This window comes from Heterocephalus glaber, unplaced genomic scaffold (assembly GCF_053883595.1).
Source record: "Heterocephalus glaber isolate CG9 unplaced genomic scaffold, H.glaber_assembly_v1.0 deba00001461, whole genome shotgun sequence".
Classification (NCBI taxonomy): Eukaryota; Metazoa; Chordata; class Mammalia; order Rodentia; family Bathyergidae; genus Heterocephalus; species Heterocephalus glaber.
In genome coordinates, this window is record NW_028258308.1 from 18,983,654 (window position 1) to 18,995,926 (window position 12,273).

General features: G+C 36.1%; 1 long non-coding RNA gene across 1 annotated transcript in view; it reads left to right on the plus strand.

Annotated features, from left to right (window-relative positions):
- Positions 1–130: 130 nt before the first annotated feature.
- Positions 131–12,273, plus strand: part of LOC110350796 (uncharacterized) — a 33,520-nt gene continuing 21,377 nt past the window's right edge. Inside the window, exons 1-2 of the long non-coding RNA XR_002397673.2 lie at positions 131–245; positions 7,987–8,112. This is a non-coding gene — a long non-coding RNA (uncharacterized LOC110350796). The remainder of the gene's footprint in view (positions 246–7,986; positions 8,113–12,273) is intronic.

The window sequence follows — 12,273 nt, forward strand, 5'->3', positions numbered from 1 at the left end:
ACAATTTTAATACATTATAATTTTGAGAATTTTAATGTGTCTGTTAAATTACTGCCTAAATAAATTGTTCATTTTGAATGGAGAATGTAGATAAAAAGTCACTATAGAACCCGCGCCCTGGCAACAATCCACTGGACCCCCCCCCCCCACTCCTCTGTACAGCCACCTGGTTCCATACTACAAAGACGCAGAGGACACCGGACCATGAGACCACGGTACTGAGTCCTGCCGCTCCCTGACCAGAGGTAGGGGCTTCTGAGCCGCCGTCCCACTGCTCCTGGCCCAGAGGAAGGGGCTTCTGGGCCACCATCCCGCCCGCTACTCCTAGCCCAGAGGAAAGGGCTTTTGGGTCACCTTCTGTCCCACTGCTCCTGGTCCAGAGGAAAGGGCTTTTGGGCCACCATCCCTACCGCTGCTCCTGGCCCCTGTCCCACCTCTCCCAGCTCAGAGGAGGTAATCCGTGCAGGAGCCAACAGCCCCCCCCCCCCCCCCCGTCGAAATGAGAAAACACGTAAATAAGTCTCAAAACCAGGCTTCCAGATCACCTACAGCAACCCAAAAGGGAAATGAGATGGAACACTCTGATACTCAACCACCTGGACCCACTGAACTGGCAACAAAAGGGATCTGAAAAAAATGAAATCAGAAATAATTTCTCAGATAACAGGAGAAATTGTGCTCCTAGTGCAAGACATGATTAATAAATCTAGAGGAGCTGAGGAACATGATGGAATCCCAACATAGAAAACAAATGGAATGCATAAAAGTCACTATATTTTAACAATTTAATTTTTGTACTGATGAAATTTCCATAACAAATAACTACCACGTTTTATGTAATGTTCTGTATTAATAGCTAGTAATATGATAAATAACATAATTTAATATTCTGTAATAATTCTAATTTACTTATGTAACCTTTGTGGATTATGATGGCAAATGAATATTTGTTATTCCATAGAAATTACTTGCGCGTTTAAGTGAGATGACTTAGTCACAGCAGGTAATAGAATATAAAAAGCAGATGACAGGTGCTTGGAGTGTGAAACTCATATTTAGCCAGTGCACTAATCTTAGTAGAGATTTACTTTAATTTTAAGATACTTTTCCATCAGTTCCTCAGTCAGAAAAGTGGCTCTGGAATAAGAAGGGTAGTTTATTCTACTTGTTAGGTCAACATAGCCTTTTGATTATCAAATTCATTTCTGTTTTGAAAACTAAATCAAAGTATCAGTTAGAACAAAACATATTTATTTGTCAGAAACACTATGGCAATTATTATACAATAAACCCATCTATGAAGCCAGCAAAGCTATAATCCAAGCACACTTGGAAAACTGCTTTAAATAACAAAATAGTCTGTGAAGCGGATGGCACCCTTCTTAAGTGGTCCCTCAGTAAGGGCCTCACCTGACAGTCTGGCGGTGACCCTGTTGTTTGGTGAGAGAATCTGCAGATGGTAAATTAATATGTCTCTCAAACTAATGGTCCAGCTCTTGGGGGCATTCACTGTCTTGTGAAATGTGGAGAAATCTTAACCGATTACTCATGGCCACTTAAAACCCTTGTCACCGGGAACAACCTGTACTTGAAACTACCTCTATTCTGAACTTAGTAACAGTGACCTAATGACTTGGCCTCTCTCAGCAGCAGTCCAATCCAAGGCCAGTTGCAAGGGTGAAAGCCATGTGAAGGGCCCTTCTTCAGAAGGCGTAGGAGTTATGCAAAAGGCCTGTCATGAACAGGAGCCTCAGATATCCCAGTGAGATTCCATAAACAGTGTGGAATTTTTTTCCTGTGGTTCTTCCTTACTTAAAAAAAAATTCAACTATTCACACTCAAATATCAGACAAAAAGGTATAAAGAGATGGCAGGACAATATATTGTCTAATTTGTGTATCAACTTTGTTAATGAACTTGCCAAACTTCTAAAAGCAGAAAAATTGTACAAGCTTCTCAGAAAATGTACACATAGATGGTTTATATAATATAAAGTCCTCACTGTGTTTTATTTATCAAAGATTTTTGGAGAAATTTAAAAACAATAAAAAGTACAAAAAATGACTTAACTTCTTGTTTCCATCTTCCAGAATTAACAGTGATTATTAGCACACTTGATTTTTATTTATTTAGGAAAAAAATAAAGCATTACGTTGAGTTGGGCTCTCTACCATTTCTTTTTCGGCTTTTCTTTCCTCAGTTTCTTCCCACAAGAAATCATTTCACAAATTTAGTGTTCAACTTTCCAGTCCATTCGTGTGTTTTTATAGTTATTATATGTGAATTCATGGATAATATAGAAGATCGTTCTTGTCCATTTTAAAGATTTTTATAAATGATGTAATTTATGTTTTCTACAGTATATTCTTTTAGTTAATATTTTCTTAGATGTGTAATTCAATCATATAAATAAGCTTGAGAACTGATTCAGTTCTTCCAGTATATTTGCCTTTTGGTCTCCATTTTTATTTTTTTAAATCTTGAAATGATCCTTAACTCATAAGAAAGTAGGAAAAATAGTATATAGTTTCTTTTCCCCTGAACTACTAAGGACGAGCTGCTGACATGACATCCCATGTCTCCTGCATATTTTGATGTGTAGCTTGAGGAATATTCTCCAACATGAGCACAATATAGCCACCAAAATCCAGAGATTCACTAATGCTTAGACCCCATTCAGGTTTCACCACTTCTACCAATAATGTCCTGAATAGCAAAGTATGTTGCATTTAGCTGTCAGGACAAGTCTGTTTCAATTTATTTCAGTCTGAAGAATTTCTTGCTTTTTTTTCACTTCCATGACTTTGACACTTTGGAAGATTCTAAACCAGTTATTTTGTAAAATGTTCCTTCTTGTGGCTTTTGTCAATTTTTAAAAATTAGACTCAGGTCATGCATCTTTGTCAAGACCCTCAGAGGGGATGCATGCTATTAGTGGCACAGGATTATGATTTGTGTCATTAATGACTATATTCGCTTGAGGACTTGACTAAATTGGCATCTTACAGGCATTTCCACTGTGAAGTTAACATTTTCTTCTTTTGCAATGAATAATCATTTTGTGAGGAAATACTTTGAACTATGTAAATATTTTATTCCTTACCAACTATCAATTTGTTCATTTATTTATAATAACCATGTGGATCAGAGTTTTCTGTGTCATTCAAATAGGTTTCAACAGATTATCTTCTGTTGCAAACATTATTTATATCATTGCTCAAATTTTCTTACTTTGGTCAATGACAGTTTCTCTAGCTGACTTCTATGTACTTTTGACATGTCTTCTTCATTACTGAAGCATTTCTTCATTTCCTTGACACAAATCCATATTCCGGGCTCCTCTTACATTTTCCTTGCCCTAGCCCTGTGATCAACCATTTCTCCAAGGAGCCTCAGTATCCTAAGAAAAGAATGGTATTTAGAACCCAAGATGTGGGTATATGTTGCAATTGGAATGTAACTGCAGGCCATCTTAGTGAATGGAGCTAGGGGTGTGTGTGTGTGTTTGTAAGTACACATATACATACATTTGCACACAAACATACACACATATACATCAACATTTATTTCTATATCTATCTATAATTAGAACTATTAATTCATGATATTTCTAAATCCAAATCAACATTACAATATTCTTCCTAGTTTTCCCTTTCCATGTTTATAATTTCCTTTATAACAGCGAGAAACGTGATTTCCATTATCCATTAAATTTCCTTATTTGGGCAAACACTGCTTGGCCTCTGTGGCCCTGGGCTAGGCCTTCTCTCTGTGAAGAATTCTTCCCATCATCCTTGGGCTGTGACATCAAACACTGGCCAGACCCATTCAAGGGTTCCTGCTCCCTACATAGGCTTTCACTACTGAGGCCAGTGTTCCGCTCATGTGGATGGTCTCTTTTTCTTCCTTGGGATCAGATGCCCATATTTTCCTTCTGGCAAAGTCATGAAATGATTCTTCCATATTTTTTTCTAGAAGCTTTGTGGTTTTACTTTTCACATTTAAAGCTGTTATTCTTCTGAAATGGATTTTTACATAAAATATCACATAGGGGTCAATACCCATTTAAAAAATATGCCTGAAAAAAAATAAGTATATCTAATTGACCCACCACTGATTGTAGAGACCATAATCTCTCACACCAGCTATATTTTAAAAATTTAAAAAATATGTTTTTGCTAGGCCTACCCTCAAATATATCATCTTGATCCTAAAGTTACTCATGGCCAAATTGCAAACATCAGTTAAAGGGATTATTTGCTTATCCAGAACACAGATTAGAATAAGCTAATGTAAAAGAGAATTAATAGTACAATAAGACCCTCTTTAGACTTTGAAAGTAAAGAAAGCTCCACTAGCCAGGGTATGACCAGGAGAAATCTGGCCCTTTTAGATTCTTCCAGCCTGTGTGAATGCTGTCAATGCTCAGTTTCTTCTCAGCACTTAGGTTCCAATATATAGGCAACGAAGGGTCAATGATGCTGAGGTCCACCTGCCACCGTTTGTGTTTTGGTGACATTGAATGCTTTGTATTCCATTTGAAATAGGTAAAGAAGATTTAGAATCAAAGCACAGGTGTTAAATTTGCGCCTTTGTAATGTAAATATTTCCCCAATTCTTATTTTTTGGGGGGGTAAATATTCTTTCTTATACTTCATGGTGTTGAGAATTGTGGGATTTTCTGAAAAAGTTGTTTTCCAGATTCCACAGGGGAATATTGAAACAAAGAAAGATTAAGACACTTTTCAAAACTCTTTTAAACTGACCAGTACTAGACTTCCTGATTCTGAAAGTTTGGTTTTGCCCAAATCAACTTATCAAAATCTTTTTCCCTTAACAGATTAGTTGTATGAAGTAGGTTAGTATTTCATCTGAATTTTGCAAACATATAAAAGAGGTACAAATATATTTGATGTTAGAGGTAGTAATTCTTATTTCCTGATACATTTCACCTATACTACCTTCTCTTTGTGGTGAGACTGCTCCTATTTCATTCCACCTCACATAATAAGGACAGTAGAGCATATTTTGATAGGGGATATGCTTTTTCTAGTCACATATATAGATCAGTTCACTCACTGTCCTGAAAAAAAGTCTGACATTTTTAATTATGAAGTTCACTGCTAACGATGGAATTAAAATCTGGACTACCGAGTAAAAAAAAAATCTGTGAGTCACAATATTTCAAAATCTTCAGTTTCTCCTGATAAATAATCCACTTTCACCTGTTGACTAACAGCTGCAACTCTGAGAATCTGGAACAAATTCAAGAGCATTGAGCAAAAATAAGCAGTCAAATCTATTCTTAGCAAACCCAGACTAAAATGCGTCTGGGCTTTCAGCTTCATAAGATCTTTTTTTAAACCTGACATCAAAGGTTAACATTAGTCACAGATGAAATCTATAGAGGTGTGAAAAGTGACTAAATCACCCTTAGGGTATAGTACATTTGGGGAATTATTCTAAGGCCCATGTTTTGATCCCAGGGGACCATGATGCTAACGACTTGGGAAGTCTTGGGTGGGCTAGGGGCCTTCCTTCCACAGCTCAAAAGCTTGACCCAAATGCAAACACCCTACATCTCGTCCTCCTTAAATTACCTGTAGTGTCAATTGTAACCAGATTCCATCCATGTAAGACAATGAAGCCCATAAGGGTTCACTCCAGCTTTTGCTCTTAAGAAATCTATGGCTGCTTTTAGAAGAATTTATTTAAAGGTAAGTTGGGCATCCTGAGAGCAGGGAATTGGTCCCACTTTATGAAGTTTGATATGCTAAAGGGGTAGACATAGAGAAATATCAAGGTAGAGAGAGAAGGAACAGGTGTTAGGGAAAGGGATATTTTTTAGGATGAGTATAGAACTTGAGCATGTTTGACAATGGAGTAAAAGTTATGGACAAAGAGACTGAGTGGAAAAAAGGGGTTACAAGGAGAAGTTGAAGAATAGAATATTAAGTATGATTTAGACCAAGAAGACAGAAGAGCAGCAGTATCTTACAAATGTGAAGTTTTGGTCATTTGGTAGCAGTGACAGAGGCAGAAGCAAGAGTCAACATACTTTCCCTGAACAAAGGCTTAGGTTAGAATAGTGTTCTTTCTATCTGTGAAGTTTCCTCAGGGTTAGTAGGTGTCTATCACCTTGAATACATTAAGAAGCAGCAGACTCTGTAGCTCTTCTAGGCTGAAGTCTTCAATTCAACTCACAGTACCTGAGTCCCCTTGTCTCTCATGCCAAACTTTTTTTCTGGTGTTTATATACATATGGAACTGCCCTGCCTCAGGTCACTTTGCTACACATTAACAATAATGACATGTTTGCCTGGCTAATATAAAGATATCGTAATGTGTACTGTCAATGGCGCTAATGCATTTTAAATAACAAATGCATGTTCCTTGTTTGACTTCTGTTATGAGCCATAGAATGAGTCAAAGGTGGCACTTGTGATTATGGAACAGAAGGTTCTAAACTGGACCAAAAACTTGGCCACCCTGACTGCACACCCTCACGAAATGGAACAGCCAGCCAAGTTAACACGGCTTAGACAATGCCAAGTCCAAATCACCGAATGTTTGAGCTGTAGAGGTCTTAGAAATCACCCAGCCTGTCTCTCTCATTCTGCAGATGAGAATGAGTGGCATGGCTGCCATTAGGATCCAAGTCCTATCCAGACCTCTTTCCACAACAGTCATAATGACATCATTATTTAAAAACATCACTGCTTAACATTATTATTATTTGATTTTTTTTGGCACTAGGGATCAAACTTGGGACCTTGAGCTTGCAGGGCAAGTACTGGATATTATTTGACTTTTGCTAGCACTCATGGAAGAAATCATTTTTATTTTACATTAATATAAAACAACATAATAGAGAGGAAAAATTGTAATGATGTTTACAATTTATAGGTTTAAACATTTCCATACTATATTACTTATTACTAGGGAATATTAATGAGATTAACTGCCATATTTTCCTCTAGTTGTTTGGTCCTGTACAAAAATTAAGCTCTCTGAGACTTTTTCTCATTTGTAAAATATTTATTTGGCAAGGATGTTGTAAGGATTAGAAGTAAGGTATGAATATTATTAATATATGATGTCAGGATTTATGTTAGCATTAAATTAATACTATGTATACTTCATTAAAATATATACAGCCAATAAGTTGTAACTACAAGGATATAACCTATGGTAGTTGTTATTGGCATTCTTCACCTTTACATTTCTTTACAATTATTAGTGATACTTTAGTAACCATCAGTATTATAATCTTTGAAAGCAAAAATGCTAAAATAAGATGACCACCATGTGCACACCAATGTTTATGGCAGAATTTTTTACACTAGCCAAAAAGTGGGAACAACTTGTAGATCCATTGAAAGATGACTGGGTAAACAAAATATGGTGTATCCACATAATGGAATATTTCTCAGCTTTAAAATGGAATGAAATTCTGTTACTTGCTGAAACATGAATGAATCATGAAAATAGTAAGCCAAGTGAAAGAAATAAAGACACACAAAAGGACACATATCTGGAATAGGCATATTCAGAGTCATACAATGGAGGTTACCAGGAATTAGGGGGGAATGAGAGAATTATTATTATTTAGCAGGCCTAGAGTTTTTGTTTGGGGAAGATAAAAGTGTTCTGGAAATAGGTATTTATGATTGTTGTACAACATTACGAATGTATTCAATCCCACGGCACTGTATATTTTAAAATGGTAAATTTTATGTCATACATCTTACCACAATGAAAGAACACTAAACATAGGGCCAGGGATTTAGCTCAGTGGTTTTGCCTCCTGCAAGTGGAAGGACCCGAGTTCGATCCTTGGTACCAAAAAAAAAAAAAAAAAAAAAAAGAACACTAAACATAAAAGGGCAAGAAAATAGAATTCTTTGCTGATTTGAAATAGGTTTTACAAATGACATTGAAATAGTTTCAGAAAAACTACACTGGAGCAAATTTCTTCTCTTGCAGATCTTCCTTGAAGAATAACTAAAGGGAGTTCTTCGGGAAGATGCACACATGAAAATGCAGAAGGGAATGAAGAGTGATGAAAAGGGTAAATGTGTGCGCCAGAAACCAGTTAAAGAAGAGTCTTTGGTATATGATTTTATTTATATAAAGTTCAGAATCTAGCAAAACTGATCTATGGTCTTAGAAGTTAGTATAGTGGAAAACAGAAGATGGGGTGCTTACAGAGCTAGCTGTGTTCTGTCTCTTTAACAATGGGTGGCAATAAGGCTTTATTCACTTTGTGCATAAATTCACTGTGTTTTTACACTCATAGTGTGTGCATTTTTCTTACGCTTCAATAAAAGAATTTTTAAAAGGAGTTCAGGCTTGATGGCACACACCTGCAATATCAGCTACTAGGGAGGCTGAGTCAGGAGGAATGCAAGTTGAAGCCCAGCCTGAGCAACCGAATGACACCCTGTCTCAAAATAAAAAAAATAAAAATAAAAAAGGGCTGGGGATACATCTTACTACTTCCTGAGTTTAATTCCCAGCACCGCAAAGCAAACAAAAAAATTGTTTTTTTAAAAAATGAATTGAACTGTGTTTTAATCAAATAATTTTGCAAACTCATTCTAACTAGATAATAATGAATGAATCTTCAGGTCTGATCCACGACAATACACTTTCAAGATGGTGCCTAAGGCTCCATTTGCTGCTTTGAGTTCCCAAAGCGCCACTTCTTGACAGCTGTGGTAGCCATAAATATATGTATTGGAGTCAGTATTATAACATCCTGTTATTATCAATCCATCATGAGCATAGACACTTGCAGTTCTATAGATTTAAACAGATCTATGATTTATATAGATCTATACAAATCTTGGTATTCCATGTGTCTAAATGACTTCAATATTTAGAAGAGAATCTCAATTTCCCATGTAATCTGTGAAAGTTAAATAGAGTAAAATCAAGCAGCTGAATAGGATATTGAACCTGTGATCAGCTTTGTTCTATTCACAACATGGGGTCATCTAGGAGCATCTCTGGGTCTACCACTGACGTATTTCCCCTCAACCAATGTAACTAAAATGCATACAACTGAAGACATTCTTCTCAGGACTGTCCTTAGAACAAAATACAAATACCTTACATAAATGAGAGCAGTAGAAAATTATTAGTACTTGCTAGCATGAATTATCTGTTAGATTAACCGACAAAGCAAGCATTAATCAGATAAATTGGGATCAAGGACAAGAAATTGGGACAGGGAAGAATGGAAGGTTTGCAGCATGAAGCAGTATTCTACAAGGGTGATGTTTGGGAGCTTTGGGAACTTGGCAGCAACTGAAGTCCAAGACCCAAGAAGAGGTTGACTGCAACACTGAAGGAGTAGTGTAATTAATTGTGCATGTGATGTTGGCTGTGTGTCCCATGTGCTTTAAAGAAACACAGGTATGTGTCCACCTGGGCATAAATACATATAATAGACAAATACACACACTTGTGCTCTCTAACTTGTATACTTCACAATACAAGGTAGAGTAGCAATTTGAGGTAATTTTTAAACTTAAAATATAACTTTGCTATTGGTGCAGAAGTAGACAAACTGTGTTTACTTCCTCACCAGATGAATAAAAAAAAATAAACAAATGGAATAACTTTCATCCTCAAATGACCATTTTGCTTTCTATGTAATCCTAATTTAGAATCTATTTATACAAAATACTTACGATGTAGATAGAAATTAGGCATTAAAATTGTACTACTCTTTAAATAATAGGCATGGAATTGTGCTGTGGTTTTTCATAAATGCCTTGTTCCTAGAAGAAAGAAACTATGTCTGGGGACATTCTCTATATACATGCACAAAATTCTCAGGTGTTTAAAAACTAATATTAATATCTGACTTTGTGTTTTATGGTCAAGCAATTAAATTACTGATATTCCTAAAATGTCTGAAAGAAATTGTAATAAAGTGATCAAATCTTATAGGTACTTTGTTTTCAAATCAATTACATGAAGCATTCTAGCCAGCTTTAAAAAGTTAATTTGGAGGCCGGGGATTTAGCTCAGTGGTTTCGCTACCTGCCACGCAAACACAAGGACCTGAGTTTGATTCCCAGTTCCAAAAAAAAAAAAAATTAATTTGTAAAAACAGACAAAAGACTTTTGCTATATATATATTTTTGAAAGACTCTTAAGAGTATTTTATTATATATATATATATATATTCTTCAACATTTCTAACTGGTGGGTGCTCAATCAATATTAAATGCTCTCTCCAATGAATGAAGACCGATTGTGGCAAAGTCATATAGGTCAGGCAAACAGCTCATTTACTTGAATTATATGAATGCCCTCATTCTTCTTTCAGTGTTCTTTGTTATACTTGAGGTACAGATGACACAGCATAAATTAAAAAAGCATTAGGTTATAACATGATAATAAAGAGTAATATTCGCAAGTTGCAGTTTTTCCTAGGATTGAAATCAGATCTGTTCAAAGACAATTTGACAAATGTTTTTAAAAAGCTATTGATAGAGAGACCCAAAGCTCTGTTCTGCTTATCTTGGAATGTTCCCATGTCAGGAAATTGGGAAAGTTTATCTTATGTAGGGTTGAGTAAGCTTTTTTTGACTCTGCTTACACAGGTGCAAAAATATGTGATAACCAGAGTTCTTCTCATTCAATCAATCGCCCTCATGGTAGAGTGTAGCAACTTTCTTCACATGTTTACATGAATAAACAGCTTAGTTAATCATGGATACAAAGTTCACAGAAGCTCAGTTCTTAATCTTGGTTAGTTTTATTGATTATTGTTAGCTTTCAAAAGCTTATAAATGTGAATACAGTGACTAAGACTGCTAAGAAAATGTTATTCTCTGAGGTAGATCAAAACTAGTTGGCATTCTTTCTTCATGGCATGAATTCTCTCCTAGAATTTCAATTCCTGATGTGAATTCATTATTGAAGCATAAAATGCTGTATAAGGGGAAATAATTACTTTTTAAAAAAAGTTTAACTCCTTTCTATTTCAATACTGCTATGTTTTTGTCAGGCATTTGGCTCAGTGGTGCGGCCACCTGCCTCGAAAGCACAAGGTCCCGCATTCAATCCCTGGTACCAAAACAAAACAAAACAAACCAACAACAATACTGCTATTTTCATCTTAAAACAACTTTTATATAGCATTCATTTCTATTTACTAACCCCGTAGTTAATTCTCCTACATGTTTAAATTTCTATATTGAATTGTCAAAAAAGGGGCATGCTTCACAAGCCCTAGTCACATAGCCTAAGATATCTAAATTTGAGACTAGAACTATTTCATTTTTTACTATAAAAAAGTCCTTTTTAAACATGGGCTTGAAGAGTTAATTATGTACTCTGGTACACGTGAAATATAATTTTAAGAAAAATACCATCTAATGCCTAATGCACATTGTATATTTGTGTACAATATAATGTGTAATATATACTTTTCTTGAGTCATTTACTCTTAATTTATTCTTTTTCAGACAGCACACATGTTGGTCACTATGCTTCCATCTTCTAGTTTAAGGATGCTATTTCCCCCTTTCCAGATAACACAAACTCACTGGGAAATGTAGGGGAGTGTGTGGTGTGCAGCAGGAGCAAGGGAAGCCTTTAGGGTCTAAGTGCTTTTTAAATAGCTTCCTCTCAGTCTATCAGAGCAGTGCCTAGTGCTTTTAATTCTCATAATTTAAAAATATTCTGCAGAGTAAATTGGGGCGCTTTTCAGTTTTCTCTTTTGCTACTTTGGGTTTTACTTTCTTAGCTTTTCTAAGTCGGTTACCATTCATTTGAGTTCTAGTTTCCAAATTGTTAAGTTTCCTAGAACAAAAATGTAAAAAATAACCGTTGAATAAAAATGCATTGCATTTTGGATACATTCATATCTTTGATCTCAATGGTTTCTTATTTTATTTTTTAATACCTCTTCTAATAAATTTATGTTTTGGTGCAGGGTTGCAATCTTGAATGCTTACATGGGCCAGGTAAGTGTTCTGGCTCCTCTTGCTGGATCAAAACTCTGGGAAGTTGGGGTCAGAAATAATTAGCTAAGTTTGGAAGAATCCCTAGCAATGAAGCTGGCATCCAGTGGGAAGGGGACTCTTGCTCAAGCCAAAAGGCAGCAGATGTAGCAGGGCGGGGATGCCTGTGTGACAAGGTGGTGAAGAGAGAGAGCTCCACATCCTGCTGGTTCCCTGGATTTGAACTTTGAAGGGACAGTTTTAAAAGTTCTCAGGTGACCTTGGCGAGGAACATGGAAAGTAGGTGAGA